The sequence below is a fragment of the Parus major genome, chromosome 4 (genome assembly GCF_001522545.3).
Source record: "Parus major isolate Abel chromosome 4, Parus_major1.1, whole genome shotgun sequence".
Lineage (NCBI taxonomy): Eukaryota > Metazoa > Chordata > Aves > Passeriformes > Paridae > Parus > Parus major.
In genome coordinates, this window is record NC_031771.1 from 3,849,499 (window position 1) to 3,871,025 (window position 21,527).

At 41.9% G+C, this 21,527-nt stretch overlaps 1 long non-coding RNA gene across 2 annotated transcripts in view; it reads left to right on the forward strand.

The window, feature by feature from the left end:
• The window catches only part of LOC107203291, a 55,403-nt gene extending 33,882 nt beyond the window's left edge, over positions 1 to 21,521 (forward strand). For both annotated transcript variants that reach the window (XR_004497143.1, XR_004497144.1), the window contains 6 exons: positions 1,206 to 1,354; positions 2,611 to 2,718; positions 12,143 to 12,267; positions 13,600 to 13,732; positions 16,048 to 16,159; positions 20,907 to 21,521. This is a non-coding gene — a long non-coding RNA (uncharacterized LOC107203291). The remainder of the gene's footprint in view (positions 1 to 1,205; positions 1,355 to 2,610; positions 2,719 to 12,142; positions 12,268 to 13,599; positions 13,733 to 16,047; positions 16,160 to 20,906) is intronic.
• Positions 21,522 to 21,527: the final 6 nt, after the last annotated feature.

Consider the following 21,527-nt stretch of genomic DNA (forward strand, 5'->3'; position numbering starts at 1 on the left):
ACCTGTGTGTTCCTTCCCAGGTGCATCGTTTCCAGCTCCAGGGGTGATCCATCCTGTGGGTGACAAACAGCTCCCTGGCACCACACACCTACCTAACACCTGATTAACTGGTGTTTCCAAGAGCCTTCCCTGCAGAAAGGGAAAGGCTGCAAGTGTCACTGTCTCTCTGAAAGTAGCACAAACATGTCCCCTCCCACGTTTGTGGGATCAACAGCCTTTCCTGGAATGCAGAGCTAAGCCCTTTCCTTGTACCTTTTTTTGTCATAATCTGCAGAGAATGAGGGAGGCTTTTGTCCTGCCTCTCTGAGTGTGTTGCTTTAGTAGTTGTGTGTAGCTCAGCTAAGGCAGAAGAGAGCTCCTTCCATTCACAGCAGCACTCGAACTGTTGGGCTACTCAAGGAAAAAGTATTTCTGAATCTCTCCTTTTGAATCTGCTGTATTTGACATAGAGGTGCTAAACATGAGTGGAATGAGTGGGAGAGAATAAAGAGCTTTGATTTCTCAGGGCTGAATGAATGGTGGTGGTGATGGGAACTCTGGGATAATTGTATCGCTTTTTTTTCCCCTTCCCTTTTTTCTCTTTCTTTCTCTCATCCCATAATTGAACAAGCTGCTAAAGGAACCTTAGGATTAAATATTGAACAGAATGGCTCCTGAGTGAGTGTCACAGCTGATGCACCAGAGAGATGTGTTAGTTCTTTTTACACTTGTGATGTTTAGAGGATGCTCTTGATACAGGTTTGCCTCTCATGTCTGTAAATACCGAGCTCTCAGCAACAGGAGGGAGGTTGGAGAGGCTCTGTGCCTGTACACCAAGCTGGTAACCCTTTCTGGATTGTACAGACCTTCTCAGAGCAGAGAGGGAAGCTGTTTAGCTCCCTCTGCAGAGGGGGTTCCCAGGGAACAGGCAGAATTGACTACGTAAAGCTGATGTTCCATCAGCCAAGACTAAGAGAGGAACAGAAATATATAATAAGTAATCTGAAGAGACAGCCATGCTGTGCTGGAAAAAGCCTTTAGAAGTAATTACATAAAAAGCATGAGCTTCAATGCAGAGACAGGGTCCCTGAATGGATTAATTAAAAACAAAGATGCGTTTTCTGTCAGAAATCTATCCCAAGTAAAACCAAAATGCAATCAGATTCAGCTTTTAGATGGAAACTGACTGTGCACCAATAAACACTTTTCCTTTTTTAACTTCACAGAATCTAACTAAAAGAAGGCACATGACAAACACTACCAGTTCCCCTCACTGACATCAACACTGAAGTGCTTCACTGAAGGAAAATGTTGAGAAGCTGGGACTGGACATTTAAAGACTTAAAAGCTATTCAGTTTTCTCCCTGACTTGATGGTGAGTAACCATTCCGTCATTGCCTGCAGAATGTGAGGTGTCTGAGCAGGCGAAGGAGCAGGAGTCACAAGAAGCTCAAGAGCTTCAGTCACAGCCTGTGTTGCCAGGGGAAGGCGTTTGGCTCATCAGAGTAGTTTGTATGTAAATCGAGTGAAGTTATTTGTGTTTCAGTGTTACTTAGAAGTCAAACAGACCTTCCAGAACGAAATTTTAGTCAAATCAACACATGCATTCCACCTTCCTCCCAATGGGGAAGCAATTAGAAAAGCAAGGAGAGTATTCCCAAACAGCATTGCTTAGCAAACAGGTTTGAAGGGTTTGCTTGCTTTTTTTTTTTTTTTTTCAATCCAATAATAACACTGATTTATCTCTTTTTGTCTTTGTGTTTCACTCCCTCATGGTTTAAGCATAGACAATCATGTATGAATCTTCTGTTTTGTACCAGCTCATTAGAGTGTTGCTAATACAATTTTTTTCTTGTTGCATAATGGGAAAAGATGCAGAAGATAATGCTCTTATCTCATGTATTCTCAGGAGGGCAGTAAGAGATGAAAAAGCTCCAGAAATACAAATCTCAAATTTCTTATAGCAATATGTATATCATATATATATATAAGATAGCTAATATTCTGGATGTTGGTCGGCAATCCAGTCTGATTACACCTGCAAGGTGAGGGCTGGCAGTTATCCAGTCAGAAATGTTGGGTTTTGTTAGTCAGACCATGTTCTGGATGGATACAGCAATGGCTGGGTGAAATTTTGTGGCCCATGTTACACAGGAAGGCAGGAGAGCAGGTCTTAGGGGTTCACTAGCCTCTTGAGATGCATTTTTGGGGATCTGAGAGTCAGGCTCTCAGAGGATGAGAAGCACACAAACTTTTATCCATGGCTGATATTCCAGTACCACCTATGAGAAGAAGAGAAAGGAAGAGAGTAAAGGGAGCTTACACTATACACAAAAAGATACTTCATAGATGTAATGGAAGTATAAAAATCTTGTCTGCCTTGCTCTTAGAGGTGGTTTGAAAAATTACTGTAGAAGTCAAAAGAGTCACTCCTGGAATTTCAGTTGAGATTTTCAGAGGAATTTTTATTTAATGTCATCATATGATGTGGTATTATCATGTGACAATAAATTCATTTATCATCACATTAGCTACTAGGGACGTTATGCTGTTCATCACTTCAGCATCACCTTTTGTCTCCAGTTCCCTCTGAAAATGCTGTTGCCTAATGCTCTCTTTTCTCATCACTAGGTTGGAGAAGTTCAGTGCCCAGTTCTGCAGTATTGCCTTGGAGTTGCCTCCTTTTGAGTTTTGTGCCTTGTTTCTTGGGGAGCCTATCAACAGAGTGGATTTAACTTGGTAAGTCCATTTGGCTGTCACTGTTAATAACGTGCTCAAACTCAGATAATTTCATTTCTGTCCTTTTGTAAAAACAGGTTTGTTTTTCAGACCTTTTCTCCCTTGAGACCACAGTGATGGAAATGCTAACAGAACTCTGTGCATTTGTGCATGCACGTGTCCCAGAGCCTAGAAGCACAATTTCCCATAAACATTTCCAAGCTGGGAGCAAAAGCAGGTTTTCACATTAAAAGCACCTTTTTATGTTCACAAGAAAGCTCTGTGTGAGCTGGCTGTGCTCAGGCAAGTGCACTTCATTAGGTAATTCTGCTCTCAACTGTGTGCTCACAAACCATTCCCATTTAACCTCAGAGAAGGATGTGCGTGTGTGAAGTCAATGAGCTCTTGCAGCCCTGAGAATCATCCTTTTGGAAACTATTAACAACTACAATAATAATATTTTTCAAGCTGCTTCCTGAGGTTAACAGCTAAAGGCCATTTGAGATCCCTGATCCATTTTCCAGTAATATCATGCCTAAAGGAGTGGTGTGGTGTCCAGCCCCCGTGGAGAGATGTGTGCCAGCCACAACAGCCAGAGCTGTCAAGGTTGTGTGGGGGCTGAAAGGCACCACAGGTATTCAGTGGAGGTAAGTTTGTACTCAGAACAGCACAATAATCAACCAGCAGCAAAGTCCTTGTTCCTCCTCCCTTCCATAGGGGTAACTCTCTGAGCTTCCCTCCCAGCCAGGTGTTTCATGGAGGTGGGCTGGGCTAAGGGATTATAGCACATTGTATTAAGCTTCTAGACCGAGGAGAAAGCAGCAGCAGGTGGGATGTGTGTGCAGAACATCTGCTTGGCTGCTGGCATCAGAGACAGTGCCACTGCTGCACGGTGGCCAGCCAGGACCAGAGCCACTGCTCTTATCCTTGTGTTGTGGTGGCATTGGAGACCCATTGGCAGTGCCAGTGATTTGCTTTGGTCTGTTTAAAAGATGGCTGAAGACTCAAGAGCATCAAATTCCAGAGACATTTTAAAAGTGTAGGTATCTTTGGCCTGCCAAAAATAAGAGTGTACTTTCAAAATTCAGAGCTATTGTCTTCACACAGAACAAAAAGCATTAAAGCATGAGAAGTCCAACCCCACATTCCTCATCTTATCCTGTGGGAGTTGTTCTTGATCTTGCAAGACCCCACACATTATTGCTGTGGGTGCTTATATCTGACAGTCTCTTTTGTAATATGGCTGCTGTTACAAATCTCCTCTTTTTAATAATGACCTGCTTTTATTCAGAAATAGTTGGGCTGCAGCAGCCCAGTCTATTTTAGATAACAAAGTCTGTGCTTTTTAAAGCTGAACTGTTTGAATGCTTTTTAAGCCCTTCTTTTAGAAAGAGAAATCTGATTTTCTCAAACACTTTAGGTTATACATTTGCTATAAAAAAAATACATGCTGCTGATGTGCTGGGGTTTGTGACTTTTTTTAATAAAATGTTTTCCAAATAAATGGAAAAATTCCCCATGGACACAAGGGTATCAGCAGTAGTGCTAAACATCTGGTTTGTCTCTGTAGACTGCACCATGTGGAACCCAGAATATCTGGTTCAGTGCTGTGCCTGTCTCCCAGTTATATTGAAAACATCAGCTTTTCTTGGAGAACATTTGGTAAAAGCTCCCTTCATTGCTTTAAGCCAATTCCCATGAGGATATTACTGCTTCAGATCAATGTGAAATAATTCAGATTAGAGAAAAACAAAGTTGTCAACATTTGTGTACAGAATAGAATACTACATTGCAATTTTAAGTGTGGGACCAGGAAAATTCCAACAACATGGAATACATTGCAATTCTAATTTCCCCCTCAACATTTCCAGCTTCAATAGAATATTTTCTGGTCTGGAAGACTGATTTTTTTTAATAAGAAAAATTATTCATGTTACTGAATTCTGTCAATAGTTCTGTCTTATCTAAGCAGACAAATGTTTGTCATGTAAGTATGAAGCACAGCCAATCCAAACAAGATCTTGATTTTTGTCCCTGTTTCAACAGCTGTATGTCAATATGATGTGGTAAAGAAAGGTAAGAGAACAGACTTGCTAATGATAAGGTTAAGGAGTTACTTAGGGAAAAAAACTGAGCCCGACAGCTGCATTTTGTCTCATGTTTGCAAGTTTTTTAGAAAATGTGTCTGCTGTAAACTATAAACCAAACAGCCAGAATTATCTGCAGTAACAGGATCTTTCAAAATCCTCTGAAAGAGACTCCATGAATTACAAATTCTCTGCATTGTCTTCTGATTCAATTGCACAGAATAATGTGATCCATTCCTCTCATGTGCATCAGTTTTACTGGATTATATGTATGCCATGAGCATGGTTTGTGGTTGAAAAGGGAATTACACTGCCACAGGACAAGAATGAAGAAGCATAATTAAGAGACAAGTCATGAACATCCTTTATTATGGTCTAACTGCCATGCTAATCATCTCCCTTCACATTTATGTGTAAAAGGCACTTTAAGAGGCAGTGTCTTACAAAATGAATTTAATTTTGACATTGGGATGCTGCTATAACATGCACAGCCTGTAGATGACATAAAACATTTGTCTGCCATGTACCTCAACTGAGAGACACAAACACAAAATTGATTGGGGGAAGCATCAAAAAACAGGGATTTTAGTGCTAGGCTTTTTGTACCCAGAGGAACAGTATTTTTCCATTTAAGAGCTTTTAATCTTCATTTACAGTAGAGATATTATTAATACATAAATGGTGACAAGAGGTTTTCACCCAGATTACTTATGTGCAGAAATCCATACGTGAAGCTGGAACATCTGTCTCCTGGAAATGAGTCTCTGGAAAGGGAGAGAACCTGTGTAGGTTCCTCACACCTGCATAGCAGAAAGGCTCCTTCTACCTCTGCTTCCACCCATCTGCTCCTTGCCCAAGGAATCCTTTTTTTTTTTTCTGTTTTCAGTGCCTATGGAAACAGAAAAACTAAAGAAAGATGAATGACTTATGTGTGAAATTTCCTTCCAGGGAACTAACTGCAAATTGCAGTGGTTATTAATACCAGTATCTCAAGTCTAATCAGGAAAAATTAAGAGCAAACATACATTTTGTATCCTACAGTCTACATCTGGGCTAGAAAACAAGAACTCTTTTTCTCTTTTTGGTACTGATTTTCATTTTCTTGATTTTGTTGTTTGTTTAAAGAAAATAACGGAAGGAGGAAATGCCATTTTGGGTAAGAGAAAAGCTCTCTTGTCACTTGGGATATGGAGAATCCAAGGTGAAATCCAGGGTGTTAAAGGGGCAGAGAGGGGGCTCCCCTGCCTGGGATGGGAGGCTCTGTAGGTATCAGTGTGGTGTGGGCTGTTGCTTTCTCAGGTCTGTAGCTGGGAGTTCCCCTTGTGGGTAGAACTTTACCCCGACCGCTCGTGCTTCTGGATGTTCAGTGCCAAACTGGCCAGGCTGTTCCCTTTCCTACACTGCTGTGGGAATTCTCTTGGCTTAAATCATGCCTTATGCCATTGTGATTTTTGTGATTTTTGTGATTGTGATTGTGATATTTGATGGGAAAAGTGGGAGAAACTCAATACGCACTTTTGGAGTTTTCAGTTTCCCTGTCCAAAATGGTTTTGGGCAACGGGGTTCAGTGCTTTCATTTAAGCAGCAATTTTATGTTACAGATGGAAAACAAAACACTTAAAGTACAATTTCCTGTAGGATTCTGCTGAACTTTGAACAGGAATGAGAGGACAAATTGTGATAATGTTATCCTTGCCAAAAGTTATCTTGCTCTACACCATAAGATGCTATTTAATGCCAGCAAAAGCTTCGTGTTCTGGTCCAGCACTGATTGGCATGCTCTGTCTGAAAGTCAGATGGAGAAAAGCTGTGTACCCATCCTCCCATGAAATAGTTAACTACCTTATAATCAATAATGCATTCCCTGTTGTTGTCTGTAGAACAGAGATATATTTTAAGTATCATTCACCTTTAGTTTTTACTTTGCTAATTTTTTACACTTCTATGTTTCATACACCATTCTTACCAACTGCACAAGATCAGCAGTGCAGATATTTAGCAAGCTTCCCTTCCAACAGTGTTTTATTTTTATTTAGGAGTTTTTAGTTTGTAACCAGTCAGTCTGTAATTCTGATGAGCTGCGTCAAAGGCTCCCCATGCCAGATTCTGTCTTTGTGACATTTTTGGAACTCCAGAAATAATAGTGAGGAGTTAAAAAGGCAGTCCAACAAGACACTGGAGCAGGCAGCTACCTAGAGAGACTGCAGGAAGTAATAGCATTTATTAAATAGGAGAAAAACTAGCAGCTGACTATACTTTGTTTAATGCAAGTAATTATGTGTATTATTTTGATAGAACAGCTTTGACAAGCCACTCAGATGGTTTAAACAGCATCGTTATACGCAAATCTGACTCTGTTACTGTTAAGGGGCTCAGTTGATTTATTAGTGCAGTGCTGCCTTACACTTGGTTTATTCTTTGGACACGTTTCCAGAGGGTTTAGTTTCACAGTCTCTTGGGCATCGCATTTTGTTGACTAGCCATCATCTAAACTTGGCCAGGAGCAATCAGATGAGCTTTCCGCCCAAGCTCTATAAGCTACATCTGTTCTCAGTAATTGACAATGCAGAAATCCTCCCCCAAAACTCTTCCTTGGGGCACTCTGTATCCTCACTTGCCCTGCACATCCATCACTAAGTTGGCTCTACACATCAGTCACCTGCCGTGTATGCACTGTTGCAGCAAAACTTCCAGTGCTGGGGAAGAGGAGATGTGGTTTGGGAGAAAGAGGTGGCATCAGGAACAGCAGCAAAGGAAGGCTGAATATCGGGGAGCATTTGACAGGACTCACAGGATGCATCTCTGACAGCACAGGCCCACAGCAGTTGCCCCATTTTTCCCATGAAAGCCAAGGCATTTGGATCTCAGCAGGTCACATTTTCTGTTAGAGTTCCCGTCCCTGAAGAGGGCATTAGATGAAACTGCGGCGATTCAATCACATTTTCTGTTTTGCACCACCACAAGAATCAATCCAAGGAAAAGGAGGTGGGTTACAGGAGAGCAGAAAAGGCCGTGGCTCTGTGTGAGCACTGCCCAGCGACAATGAAAACATCCTCAAATTATCAGCACAAATCCAAGACACAGCCCCACAGCAGGCACTTGGCCCCAGTCCAAAGCAGCACGCTGAGGTGCTTGCTTTGTCTCCTGCTTTTATTAATGGATTTTTATGTGAGAGTGTGATGGCTGAAAAGCAGCCTGCTGCGGTCGCCACGTAAATTTGGAAAACTCTTCTTGAAATTTGACCCGTGTACTATTGTGTGTCCAAATGGATTTAGTGTATCATAACGCTCCTAGAAAAACAAAAGGACAAAGAAGATGGGATTGCTAAGGGAGACATTAGATTTCATTTCACACTGGTAATAGTTTAGAGATGTGTGCCGAGCAAAATGGGATTCAATTCTGTGGCACTTTTCTTTTTTATTGCTGCTAAGTGATTTCAATATCCAGTCTAAAGTGATATTGAGAGGGTTCGATGGAACGGGGATGAAATCAGGGAGCGCTGGAGGCTCAGAGGAGGCCACAAATCTCCGGCTGACTGGAGGGAGCCTTCCTGAGCCATCCCAGCCGACCTCAGCGGGTGTTATTTAACCTGGAGGCTGCTGGTAAGTACCTTGCAATGTAAGGCATTGTTGGGTGTTAGAGGGAACTACGTGCCCAGATTGCATTTTGGACATCAATTGATGTTACATGGTTATGGCTTTGGCCCTGAACTTCCCGCTCTCAGGAACATTTACGGCTAAAAGTCTATTGCCCAGCTGTTGCTGCCTGATAGACGAATCATAACTGGGAAATGGTTTAAGCCCTGTAACCTTTCGATTTATGGCTGCTGGAAGCAGAGGGGGATTGCTACACAAACAAGGAGGCATACCTGCAGTCCACCAGGTGATGGGCACAAATGTTGTGCTTGGGGGGGGACACATCTCATGGATGTATATCCCGCTTCTGATGAACTCACAACGGCAGAAGGTGAGTGTTGTCGTTTGTTCTGCATATTCTACATTGTTACGGTCAGAGTAATTTCTCAGTTTGTTGAGTTTTAACTCAACTGTTCATAATTTGCTTTGTATAGCAGTGTACAGTGTAGGATCCTAAATCAGGTGATGACAGGGGAACGCTGAGGGGCGCAGGTGGAACTGTTGAGAAGCTGCATTTTGGCTTCTGCAGGTTTTGGGCAAAGAACTGAGGAAGTGTGAAATGAGGGCAATACAGAAGAACACATCAGACAGAGGCAGTGGCTCAGTAGGTGCACACATTAGTGAGGGTTTCACAAATCTGTTTTTGTTTTCTCTGTAACAGGGTTACAATAGAAAAACAAGTTTCTGTTCTGCAAGAAGAGGCTCAGGAGTTACACTGAATTGTCCTTGCTATGCTTTTGGAATCCTTTATATTTCTAGGCATCATCTCATTTTTTTCTAACCAAACACTGAGCTGCTGATAAAGTGCCGTGAAATTTAAAAAACAAAACAAAAACAGCCAACCTTTGAGAGGATTTTAAATTCATGTCTTGCGGTTAAACAGCCTTGGCTTTTTTTCTCTTGGAACCAAATATGCCTCCTAACTTATGTTAGCATAGAATATTTTGTACAGTTTCTGTGGAATACTTTGAGAGCAAACTTCTGCTTTTGGTCTTACTTAGCTGCATAGTATTTTGGTTTAAAACCAGTTGGAGTAAATAATGCCAAAAAGCAGCCATGGTTTGGTAGAAGCTCCCCATGGCTTTTATTCAGTCCACGTGCTGTGTTTCCATTGGAAGGTGCTGGTGCCTGGCACGGTGTGCAAGGGTGGGAAGGGAGGAGAGGCGAGCTCTCAGCCCTGTGCTCATTCCAAACCCCGGTGCCCTCGTGGCCAGGCAGCCACTTAGCTCCCACCAAGTCTGCTTGGAGGAGCCCTGGCAGAGGAGGCACAGGGACACCCACCTGGGGCCAGGCGGGGGAGCAGGGCAGAGCGCCCGGCGTTCCCACCTTCCCCCTGCTTCCGCCGCCGAGCAGCTCCCGGCTCCCAGGGGCTCCAGCCATTCCTGTGGCTTTCCCCACTAGGCTTTTATGTGAAGTGACAGCTCTGGCAGCAGGCATGACTTCTGCAGAGTCATCAATGATTGCTTCTAAAGCTTCATTAGCGGTGCAGAGCACACCAGCAGTGCTGTGCTCAGATTTGAAGTGGCACCGTTTCATTTTTCTATATGTGAGCAGATAATTTGCTTTGTGCTGAGATACTTTGCCTGTGCAATAATTTATTGGCTTCTATAGCATCCAGGGACTTGATTTTTTAAGACGCAGAGCGCGTTTGTGAAATGTGTGTTCCCGGTATTATTAATTTTCTCTTGGCAACTGAATTCTCTTTTCTGCAGCAGAGAATAATGAAACGAGATGTGTTTGCTGGATTCCAGTTTAGTTTAAGAAATCACAGTGGCAATTTACATATGTTTCACCCTTACATCAAGATTTTCACTATTTACCATAACTGGATTAGATTCTAGTTATGTGCAGAACTGACTGGAAAATAAACTGGCATCCTGATTTGCATTCATTCTGCACCACTAGTTCCCCTGTCAGATTTGCTCAGTGTGGAAGATTTGGCCAAGAGCTGTGTTTGTGTATTACCTGTTACTGCAGGCAAAAGCTTCAAGTATGAGTTGGCCCAAACCCCTGACATATATAAGGAATGACATATTGTTACCAGGGAATAGGAATGTTGGAATTACAATGCATTTAGTGCTCAGTGTGGAAGAGAGCTGGGGGAAAGTTTGTGCCAGATAGCCAGGAGCCCTCATTTATAGAGTGTGAAAATAGCTGCTGGATGCAAGGTGATCACACCGTGTGACTTCCAGGTAGCTTCCTGCTCCCATTCCTGCCCTCCAGGGCAGAGGGGTCAGGTTTGGGGGATGTGTTGATCAGACAGCAAAAGAGCTTGCTGTTAGCAGCATGTGGGTGTGCTAAAATCTTCCAACTGAAGGTGTGTGATTTCAGGGGGCAAACTGGAGTTTATCTGCTTTTTTACACTGTCGCAGTTTACTTGAAAATTCAGCTTGTTATGTTTCCTCTCCTAGAAGCTGCCAGTGAGCTGTTGTTTGTATACAGCCCTGAGCAGCTGCACATGTCTTTACCATGGTATTTAATTATCATTCCTATAGGAGCTCTTGGCCCTCTCCATGCAGATACAAAGTGGTATTAATTGTGTAGGAACTGTGTGTGATACCATGAGCAATAAAATGAACATGTCTCAGGAGCTGAACAGATTGGTAAAAACAAACCCAAAAAAACAACAAAAAAACCCAAACTGATAAATATTATGGTAATGATGTTTTGATATTATCCAATGGCCAAGTGACTGCTTTCAGATATCCCAAAGATCTCAGTTCCTAATTGGCAGTGACATCTTGATGCTAATAAGATAATGATGATGCCAATGGAAGATGAAGTGATGGGGACACACAAAACCAAAAGGACACCAGGAAGGGCTTCCTTAAGTAGTAGGACACTTCATTGAGTGGAAAAAATGCCTCTCATTGTTCTCATTTCTGCTCTTTGGGTTTTGGTTTTGTATGTTTTTTAAATATATGGTAATTCTTTTATCCCTTTCATGTTTTATTTAATCTCACAGTATCAGTGTTCCAGCTGCTTTAAACAGAGAACATTCCTGTGACCTGTTTCAGGGAGAGAAAGTGTTTTAAATTTTCTAAGCCTTTCCTATTATAACATTTCTCGTTAAACACCTGACATACAGAGATAACCTGTACCCATTCCAGTCTGGTACCAGGGCTCTTTGGTTGCTACTGCTTTTATGCAACAAGCTGTGCATGAGCAAAATTTTACTTAGTCATGTTGATCCTCCTAATATTTCCAGCACAGCAGAATATTGCCATGAAATAAAACTAAAAAATGGCTAATTTTACTAGACTTTGTGCCTTTACTTGTGGGTAACTACAACATTATAACCTTCCTGGCTCTGTACCATTGCCAGGAGGTAACAAATGTACCAAATAAAAGCTGTTGCAAAGATGTGCTCATGCTCTAGGAGTCTGGTCTAGTTTTCTCTAGATACAACACAATTTCATGTTTCTGTAATTATATTTCAGTCACATGTATAAAATCAATCCTGCAGACTTGAAATTACTTGCTGCTTTTGGTTCATCATGTAGGGGCAAGTTTTAATTCTCCAGGAAGGTTAATAGCTTCATGCATTCATTGTTTAAGTAATTCCTTAAATCCTCAATGCTCACATGAGCAACGTTACCAGCTTATATTTTCTTTTATTGAAATATATTGCAGGAAATACCTTAGAGCTGCTTCATTAAGTTCCATTGTAAAATGCTGTGTGCCTCAGAAAGAAATACTAATCTGTAATACTTGCTCTTAAAGGGAGACCTCAACTCTCTGCTTGAAAATCTGCAGGAAGTATCTCTAACTTCATTAGAGACACCAGTAGGTGGTCCTGTTCTGCTGCTGCTGCTGCTGCCAGTGAAAAAAGGTTCCCTTCCTCAAGGGTGAGTGTAATATCAGGATTAGAATTAAGTTAGTTAAGGAAATGTTGATTCATTGGTATTTTCACCTCAGGTTGAGATAATGCTACTCACAGCCTGGGTAAAACAAAAATCCCCTTTTTCCCCCCACCCCCCAGGGATTAGAAATTTTTTCTTATTGTTTTGAGTATACAGAGATGAAAGTGCAGAATGATTGAGCTGAGATCCAAAGGGGACTCCAAGGAGTGCTGAAGCTGTTTGTGAAAAGCTATGCTCTCTGAAATGGCCCTGTGGGTTCATAATGAGTATCATTGCTCTCCATGGTGGTGGTTGGGTTTGATTCCTTTTGCTAGGGGCTGGTTCAGTAAAACACACTTGGTGATGATGCTGGGTGGTGTACCTCAGTGAAAATGTATCGATTTTCAATTTCAAACTCCATTTTTTGAAACGTTCTTACACTGTGTTTTTACATACATTTGCTTGTAACTTAATTGCTGTATCTGTAAGCTGCTGCACATCCTGCTGATGTAGCTTAAAGAGCCATATAAAGCTGTGAGCAAGGTTCAAGAGACCTTTCTGGAGTAAGGAAGGAATTAAGGTTCTTTGAAAGTTGAATTCCTCAGGACTTAGGTCAGCATGTTGCCTATACACTGTTGACACTTCATCTAAAGTATCTGTTGACTCCATATTTAAGGGTTTATGCCACTAAATGACTGAGCTCAGTAGGTCAGATGGTGCATATTTGGGAGATTTAAAGACTTTTTCACAGCTGAAGAACAGCCACAAGAAAGAGCAGCTTTATGTCTGTTTTAAAACTCTTAAACCTGCAGAAACTCCTGAAGTATAAAATGTAAAAAACATCGATGCTTCCCAAGGGAAGCTGTGTGATGGAACATTTCCAACGAGGAAGGGAAGGGAGACAGTGTGAGCAGAGGAGAGCACAGAGGACAGCAGTGATGGTTATTGTGTGAGAGATGATTAAAGCAACTGCTAATGCACTCTGTGCTTTCTGGGTATTTGAATGGCCATACCTCCCATTGGTTCTCTCAGACAGTGACACTCGGAGGTGCTGCCAAGAACCTCCCTTTTCATAGAGTTTATCTCAGTCCCATTATTTATTTCACTTTTGAAAATAGGCTTTATGTTATTCTGCCTGAGGAAATGGAAGAGTGTAATAAAAAGCTGGGGTTGAACAGCAGTGGCTTCCTCTGTTGAAGAAAGAGCTGTGGAAACTGGGTATTGGACAAACCTCCTTAGCAATAGGGGCAGGTAGATCAGTTCTTAAAAGGCTGGCAATGAGCACTCCGTATCATTAAATCCTAATTATTTACTGTACGACTTTATTTCAATTCTCAGCTTACAGGATAATAAACCAGGCATGTACACATCCATGCTCAGCTCATCTCTGAGGAGTAGGATTTCAACCACGTGAAGTTATTTTGTTTATTTGGATTTTTAATCTGCGTTGGGTACTGCTATTGGAACTCAGGTTTGTTTATTTTCTTTGTGGGTTTGTTTGTTTTCTAGTGCCTTTAATATATCACACTTGATAAATTGCTGACCCCCTCCATAGTCCATTAGCATAGCACAGCTCCCAGATGAATTGGGATGAGCTTGCTGAGTCAGCTGACAGAAGGAAGAGAGGAATTGTGTCTGGCAGCAGCACGGAGTTACTTTGGCTTCAGGTGGGAATGACCTCACATTTGTCATCTGTTGTTTATTCTCTTGTCCTCCGCTGCTCCAGGAGAAGCAGTGGGGGCTGGTTGGATCAGAGCTTTTATTTGTCAGTGCCACTGTGTATTTATGGATTTGTTTTGCACTTTGTGGGGAAGGTGCAGAGGTTTATGCAGAGATCCTTGGAGACGTGGTGTCTTCAGCCAGGAGAAGGTTTTTTCACGGGAGGACGTGCCCAGTGGCTCCGGAGCACACAGAGCTCGTGGGCATGAGACCAAACCGAGGTCTTGTTACTCTGCTGTTTCCTGGTCCTGTACCAGTGATGCCACACACAGGCACCTCAGGGTGATATTAAGGATGGAACTGGTTTTGCACAAATTTTGTGGGAAACAGGTCAGTCCTCAATACCGAACCGACAAAGGATTCAGGCCGTGAATCTCCTGAAGGATTCAGGAGTGAAACTCCTGCCTTAGGAAGCAGCAGGAATGGTTTTGGTTGACAGCACAAAACAAGATAAATACCACATTACCTCTTGGGGCAACTGCTTGTTGCAGTCCCTGTCAGGACTGTAACATTTTTATGCATACTGCACAATTTAGGATCAGACAGCTTTTTTTTTGGCTTTTTTTCCTTAACCTTGCTGTTCAAGATAAAGTGTAGCCAAATAGGATAGCATTTTGATTGCTGTAATCAGACCTACCACACTTACATGTTCTGAAGTGGTTTTCATCTCCTAATTTTCTGCTACCAGTAGCATTTATGACCCACTTTGTTTCCTCTTGAAATCACAGCTTCTGAAACAGAGCAGCCACCATAAGAGGCTGCCAGCAGCCTTTGCAGCTCTGAACTCCTGTTTCTCAGCTCCTCAATAATATTTTTCGTCCCTGGATCCCAGGAAGCTGTTTTGGATCATGGCTGCTCCTTGTTCTTTCCTGATCATACTAAAATTTCAAGGGTAACATTAAAAAAGCCCTAGAAAATATTGGTCTGATGCCCTCCTTAGTTTCATGGGCTCTAACTACTAATTGTCTTTGAGAAAACCTAGCCCAAACTATTAATTTTTTTTATCTCTTCCTTCATTTTATCAGCAAATTTAATTAAACTGACCACAAAAGAACCCAAAAATATGAGTACAAAAGATATTGAATTTTTTGACAGATATGAATGTGCTAATTAGCTTTCAATTCAGTCATGTTTAAAAAAATGAAGTCTTTAGTATGCATCTCTCCTATTCTTTATTAAAAGTAAAGAATTAGAGAAGTTCCACCTGTCAAAGGATAAATAATAAAGCTTTCAGTATATTGAAACAATATTGGTAAATCTTACTGATATGTTGTTTATAAACAAAAAATACAGTGCTGACATTCTAATGGGATTCTGCACTGTTGAATCTCCCTCTAGTTTTGAGAACAAGGCAATTTTCACTCTTTCTCTAGAGGAATTTAAATTGTTTCTTTTTTAGTTGTATGGTTTTGCACTAATGTTTCTTTTCAAGCTCTGCTTTTGGGGGCCTCCTTTCTCCTTGTTTCTTATTGAAGCACTGAGGATCATTTGAGTCAAACCCATTAACTTTGCCATGGTTTTCAATCAAGATCTTTGCAAAATGCCCAGTTCCACAGTGGCTATAATGGAAAATATAGATTGCTTCATATTTGATTTAGACCTCACCCCTGTGCTTGTTTGCTTTTTTTCCCCTCCAGTTATCAAGCTTTGTATGATTTTTCTCAGTCTTTCCTTAACATAAGCATGTAAGCTGGACAATTGCTCTGCCTCTAATTATTTTTGCACTGCTCTGAAAGCCATTAATGTTATTTCTGGTGATTGCAGCTAAAAATGAAAACATTCAGTGGGAAATCCAGGGTCTGCTGGAGTTAAGGAAAAGCTCCTCTTGAGTGAACATTTTTTCCTACCCATCTGGGCATGCAGGTCAAAATATAATTAATAATTAGATCCTGGTCTGTCTCCATCCTGTGTTTATTTGGGATGGAAACACCGATAATCTTTAATGGAAACAGCAGCAGTAGCTAAACTGTGAGAGTGTAGGATTTATCAGCAAGGGACAGGATGGTTTGGATGGGTAGGATGGGCTTTTCCTGCAGAAAAGGTAATTGCTGTTTGTGTCTCTTACAGGTGTTCCAGGCTGTGTAAAGGGATTGTTCTTCCCAAGCCCTTGGGCTGTTGCTGCAGGCGGAAGGGAGCGTTGCTCTTTTCCAATCATCTAAAAGCATCTGAAAAAGCAAAGGTAAGGGACTCAAGGTTTTTCCAAAGGCTTGTACAGAATATGACAAATACATGAGACTTCATCAGTTTATGAGCAAATGGAAACAATGTCATTTGTGTCCCAGCTGTGCTCACAGAGCTCTATTTCCAAGCAGCCCCACACAGGAATGGGCAGGGCTGGTGATGGGACTGATCCAGGGATCTGTTTAATGCATTGTGAGATTTTGGAATGTAATTTTGGAGTGCCATTTATGAAAGTATGGGTTTTACTCATTAAAAATGTGCTTCCCAGATTGAGCAGGTCTAATACACTGTTAGACTTCTCAGCCTGCCTGCACCCAAACACAGATTTTGCACTTTGTAGGGATTCCAAAGAAAGGGGATAGGAAATATCGTCTACTATAAGAGAATTAAAGAGGAAAAAAAGAGAATAAGAATCTCATATGGCTCAGGGGTCCCTCATGTTTTACAGAAGGCTTCTTCCATGGGCTCACTTTTGCTTCATTTTGTCCTCCTGTGTTTGTCAGTCACCTTTTAAGTTTGGGCCTGAGAGCATCCTCAGTGCAAAACTGATAATGGGATGCTCAGAAGGATGGTCACTGGAGACAGTCTCAGCAGGAAAGCCCTCATCCCATCACTTCCCAGTTTGTGCTGGACAGGGATTTTTATTTTATTTTTCTTTTTGGTCATAACATATTTCAGAGACACGGCCAGCTTGGCTTCTTGGGTTTTCAGCAAAGTGGGCTGCTGGTTTTGATAGTTTTTGTCATTTCCCTGGTGAAAAATGTGATGTCACCAACACACTCAGAGTGTACACAAACCTTGAGAGAAAAGAGCAGATTTGTTTATTGAAAAACATCCCCATGTTACTTCTGGAGGCAGGGGAAGTGTAAAGGCAGAAAATTATTCAAACCCCATGTGTCCTGGCTGCAAAGTGAATTTTTAGGAATATGGAGCACAATAAGCCAGCAGATTCACTAGAAAGCTTTTACTTTTTTTTTTTTCTGGTTTATTTCATCATTTCCATTTGACCCTGTTTCCAAGGCACGAGTCTCCCCAGCTTCTCTGAAGTGAGCATATGAGCAGTACATGGATATCACAGCCATGTTTTAATATCCAGCTGCTGTTTGTGTGCCAGTGGGGAATGGCTGCATGGCTGGCTGGAGAACCCTGGGTGAACCTGCTGCTTACAGAAAAATATTTCTGAATAATAGCAGTCAATGACCATTTAATTTGGGCAGTTGCTGATCCTTGGCATAGATTGTTGAGAAGGTGGGATAGCAGAGAGAAAGCAGGTGGAATGAATGGAAGTACGGAAACTGTTCAGTGGCGAGGAAAGCGAGCTCACTCTTTCTTCTCTGCCTTTATAGATAGAGGATTGGGGTCACAAAAGCTCCATGTGGGTTTAACATCCTTGAAAATGCCAGGAACAGAGTAATTGGATGGCTGGAACAGACTGTGGATGCAGCTCTTCCATCCCTGCCCTTGGTGAATGAAACCCTTTTCACTCTGCATTCACAGCTAACAGAGATTTTTTGCTTTCAGCGTGGATGGTTTCACCTCTGCGCCAGGCAGCAGCCCCAGGGGTAAGGTACAGATAATTGGAGCAAATCACTCCAAACCCTCCTGAAAGCACTGCATTATGCATGCACCAGCTCTAAAAATGGACAATTAGAAAGACACCTCTTTTAGAAAGGGCTTTTGTAGTGAGCAAAACAAAATGATTTCTTCAGGTTCCAGTGCAAAATGGGTGGCTGCAAAGCATGTGCATAGATTTCTGGAGATACGATACAAGGGAAGTGATAATAATAACCTTTTACTGCCACCAGAGAGTCTGCACAAAGATTCCATCAGCATTTTGCACAGTATGATAAAATAAATGTGTGAAATCCTCAGCATCAGTGGAGGTTCAAAGTGAAACAGAGTCAAGCAGAATAAGGTAGCCATAAAGGAAAGAAATAGCTAAATGATATTAAGGAAGCTGAGATAACTGAAACAAGTAACAGCACAATAGCTTGTGGAGTCTGCTTCTGCTAACAGAGGCAATCTTTAGCACCAGGTGTCTCCATTCAGACTGGAGTGAACAAAATAGGAAAAGTACAGGTTTATAATGCTAATTTGAAATTTGAAGACTACTTGAACTCTGACCTCTCCATCAAAAGAGAGGCTCCCTGTCTCTGCCAGCATCCCAGTGTTGAACGATGCCTGGCTGCCGGTGGCACGGAGCGAGCCAGCAGGGTGTGGAGTGACTGTGGGAAGGGATTGCCTGGAAAGAGTCCCCCTTTAGGGAGCCTGGGATCCTGCAGTAGCTGGCTCTGATGAGGCTGAGTTTGTTGAGATATTTCCCATCATTTAAGGGATAAAAGCCTAAAGCCCCTCCCAAAGCTACTCAGTCCAAAATGGAGTGGTGGATGAAGTCAGCCTTTATCCTGAAATATCCACGCTTCTCTAAAATCAAACCCCAAAGGTTTTGTGTTCAACTGTTGCATCTCCATAGGAACTCTATTCTGGAGACTTTTTCCCATGGAAGTCTCCTGCCTTGTATCTGAGGCTGAAACCAGCTGAGACAAAAGTATTTTGAAGGGGTGCTTTTTGGTTTTTTTACCATTTACAGCTAAACATTTGTCTTCAAAAGCAAAGGTCAGAGGGTTGTGTTCATTAGAAATATTTTTAAAATGTGTATCTCTGAGCTCTTCAAAGTCCAGAATAATAAAAAACAGAATTGCAGAAAAGGAGGTTAGAGAAGATGAGAAAAAAAAATTAATGCATTTGTTTTTAGACTTGTTTTTATGATCCCCATCTCTTACATACACCGAGGTTTTAAATCAAGCAAATTAAACCTTACCACAGTTGACCTTTGAGCACAGGGCAGAGGCAGAGATGGCTCCAGAGGTCACTGTGCTACTGCAGCAACCCAGCAAGAGCCAGTGTAATTTTGTTTAAATTCAGAACACGTTCTGACAACACATGCCCATCTGCTAACCCTCTGGCTGAGAGTCAGGTCTGCACAAGTAATAGAAAGATGCAACTCCTGTTCTAGTCTGATTTTTTTGCCCCTTCAGATGCCTCCAAGAATGTTTTAACTGCCCAAAAGTTTTCTGACAGTATGAGAAAATGGGCAGCGAATGCAGGGGGGCAGAGAGAGGCAGATGAAAATAAGGAGGGAAAAAGCCAATAGTTTGTTGTTGGAAAATGGATGTGGATGGATGGATATGGATGGGTGGGTGGGTGGAGGCTCTTGTGGAATGGTCAGGATGTTACTGAGCTGGGGTTGGAATCACTGATACAATCACTGATAGTGATTATTGTATCAGTATGGATTTGGAGCCATGCAGATATTCTGATGGACCTTCAAATGTTTTTGGCAGTTCTGTGGTGTTTGCATCTGTCATGAAAAAACCCCCACTTGTTCCTCATAACTGGTCCATGTGCCAAAAACAGAGGCAGTCTCCTTCATTTATCCTTGTTCTGTGCTGGCTGGAAGTCACATTACAACATGATGAATTAATTGTGTCTTACAGTGCTACAGGTAGGCTGCACCAAATTGGCTGAGTGTAAAATATTTCAGTGCAGCAATTACCGCAGCTTTGTTCAAAAAGGCTTTTCTGCATATGATATGATGTGTAGATGGCCATAAGTAAAGAAGAAAAAGGAATATTAATACATTCTTTTTAAGGAGGAAAAATTCATATGGGATGTAGAGTAACAGAATCATCAATAATGGGCAGAGAAAATGTGTGACAAAAAAGTCAGTAAAAAGTCAATTTTGGCAAGTGAGACAGCCAGAGACAACATAGCAAAAGGCCTTACAGACACTGACATGTGGATGTTGGAAGCAGAACCAGTGAAGAAATAAACAAGTGTAGGTGTAAATATGCAGGTTTTGAATGTGAAGCAGTCAGAGTTTTGAGTTAAAACTCAATCTCACCATGCAACCCAGGCAGGAACTGGTGTGTGTACGAGTTCAGCTTTACATGGGCAGAAACGGGGGGAATAAAGAGGATTCCATCTCCTGGAAGCATTTGGGATGCACCTTGTGGTGCTGGAGAATAAAAAGAAGGAATTTCAAAGTGTCATTATGGTTAAATGAATGGAGGTAGTGTGGTAAGGTTTTAATTTGCAGCCTAGTTTTAAAAATAAAACAAAAAATACAAAACTACTGAGGCGGGGGAGGTTGTTTGGAGGTTTTTTTGTTTGCTTTAGAAAGGATATTTTCTTTCCCACAGTTTGGGCTACAGATGGGTCTCATGGGATTTGCTTTCTGACATAAGGGAGATATTCAGGCTTTCAGATTTCATTACCACTTTCTTCATTATTGTGCCTTGAGGAGCTATAAATAACACATGGCTAATTTGTGAATATGGCACGTTCCAGGGGATGTGTGTATTTTAATCAGGGCACCTTCTGACATTTGGTAATTGGTTTACAGATTTGTTATATAATTTCATGAGTATTAAGTTGCTAAGAGGAAAAAAATCTAAATTTATGTGATGTAAAATCTGCCCTCATTGCACCCTTACAGCAGCTGTGCTCCTTCCAGGTCTAACTGAGGACAGATTTCAAGTCAACAAGTCCATCAACCAGCATCTATTTTTTCATTTCTCACCATTTTAGTAAAGCAGTAGTTACATTTTTCACGACATCTTTCTTTTAGTTAAAAGTTGCATGTGTTTGTATCACTAAACAGCTCTTAAGACGGTGGCAGATTTTGTCTGGTGACAAATGAGGCAGATGTTCATGTACTCCCTTTCCTTTTCCTCCCAAATTAGCTTTATTTCCAAAACCAAAAGTTGGCTCTCAGGCTGTCCTGTAATCCTGTTGTCCTGGAGCCTGGGCATCCAGTCCTTGGAAATGAGGTGAGAAGTGATGTGTGGCTTTGGGTAAGAAGAAGTACCTGCCTGAAATAACAGCACATGACATGGGCTAGTAAGGAATATTGCCTTCCATTTTTTTTATTATTGGAATCAAAAGTGCAGAGAAACAGAACATTGACCCGATCTGAAATTCTAGGTGTTAATATTTGATTTCTCTCTTGCTCAAAAGACAACATGGCTGTCTGCATTTCCGGAGTGACCTCACTTCCCTGGCTGTACCTGCTGCCACACGATGTTTGGTTCCGCTGCTCCTGGGGAATGTTCCAGCTGCAGACGCCTGAGCAGTGCCTGTTCATTACTGCTCACGGGAGAACAGCAGCACCGGCCGGGAACGGCTGCCAGGGAGCAGCCAGAGACACCAAATCCCTACCTTGAATTTATCCAGCTGCCAAAAACCGGCCCTGACTGGGGCAGGCCATGGGTCACTCCCCCATTCTGTCATGCCATGGGGTGACTCCACCATCTTGTGTCAGGCTCCGGAGTCATTCCACCATTTTGTGTGAGGTTCTGGGGTCA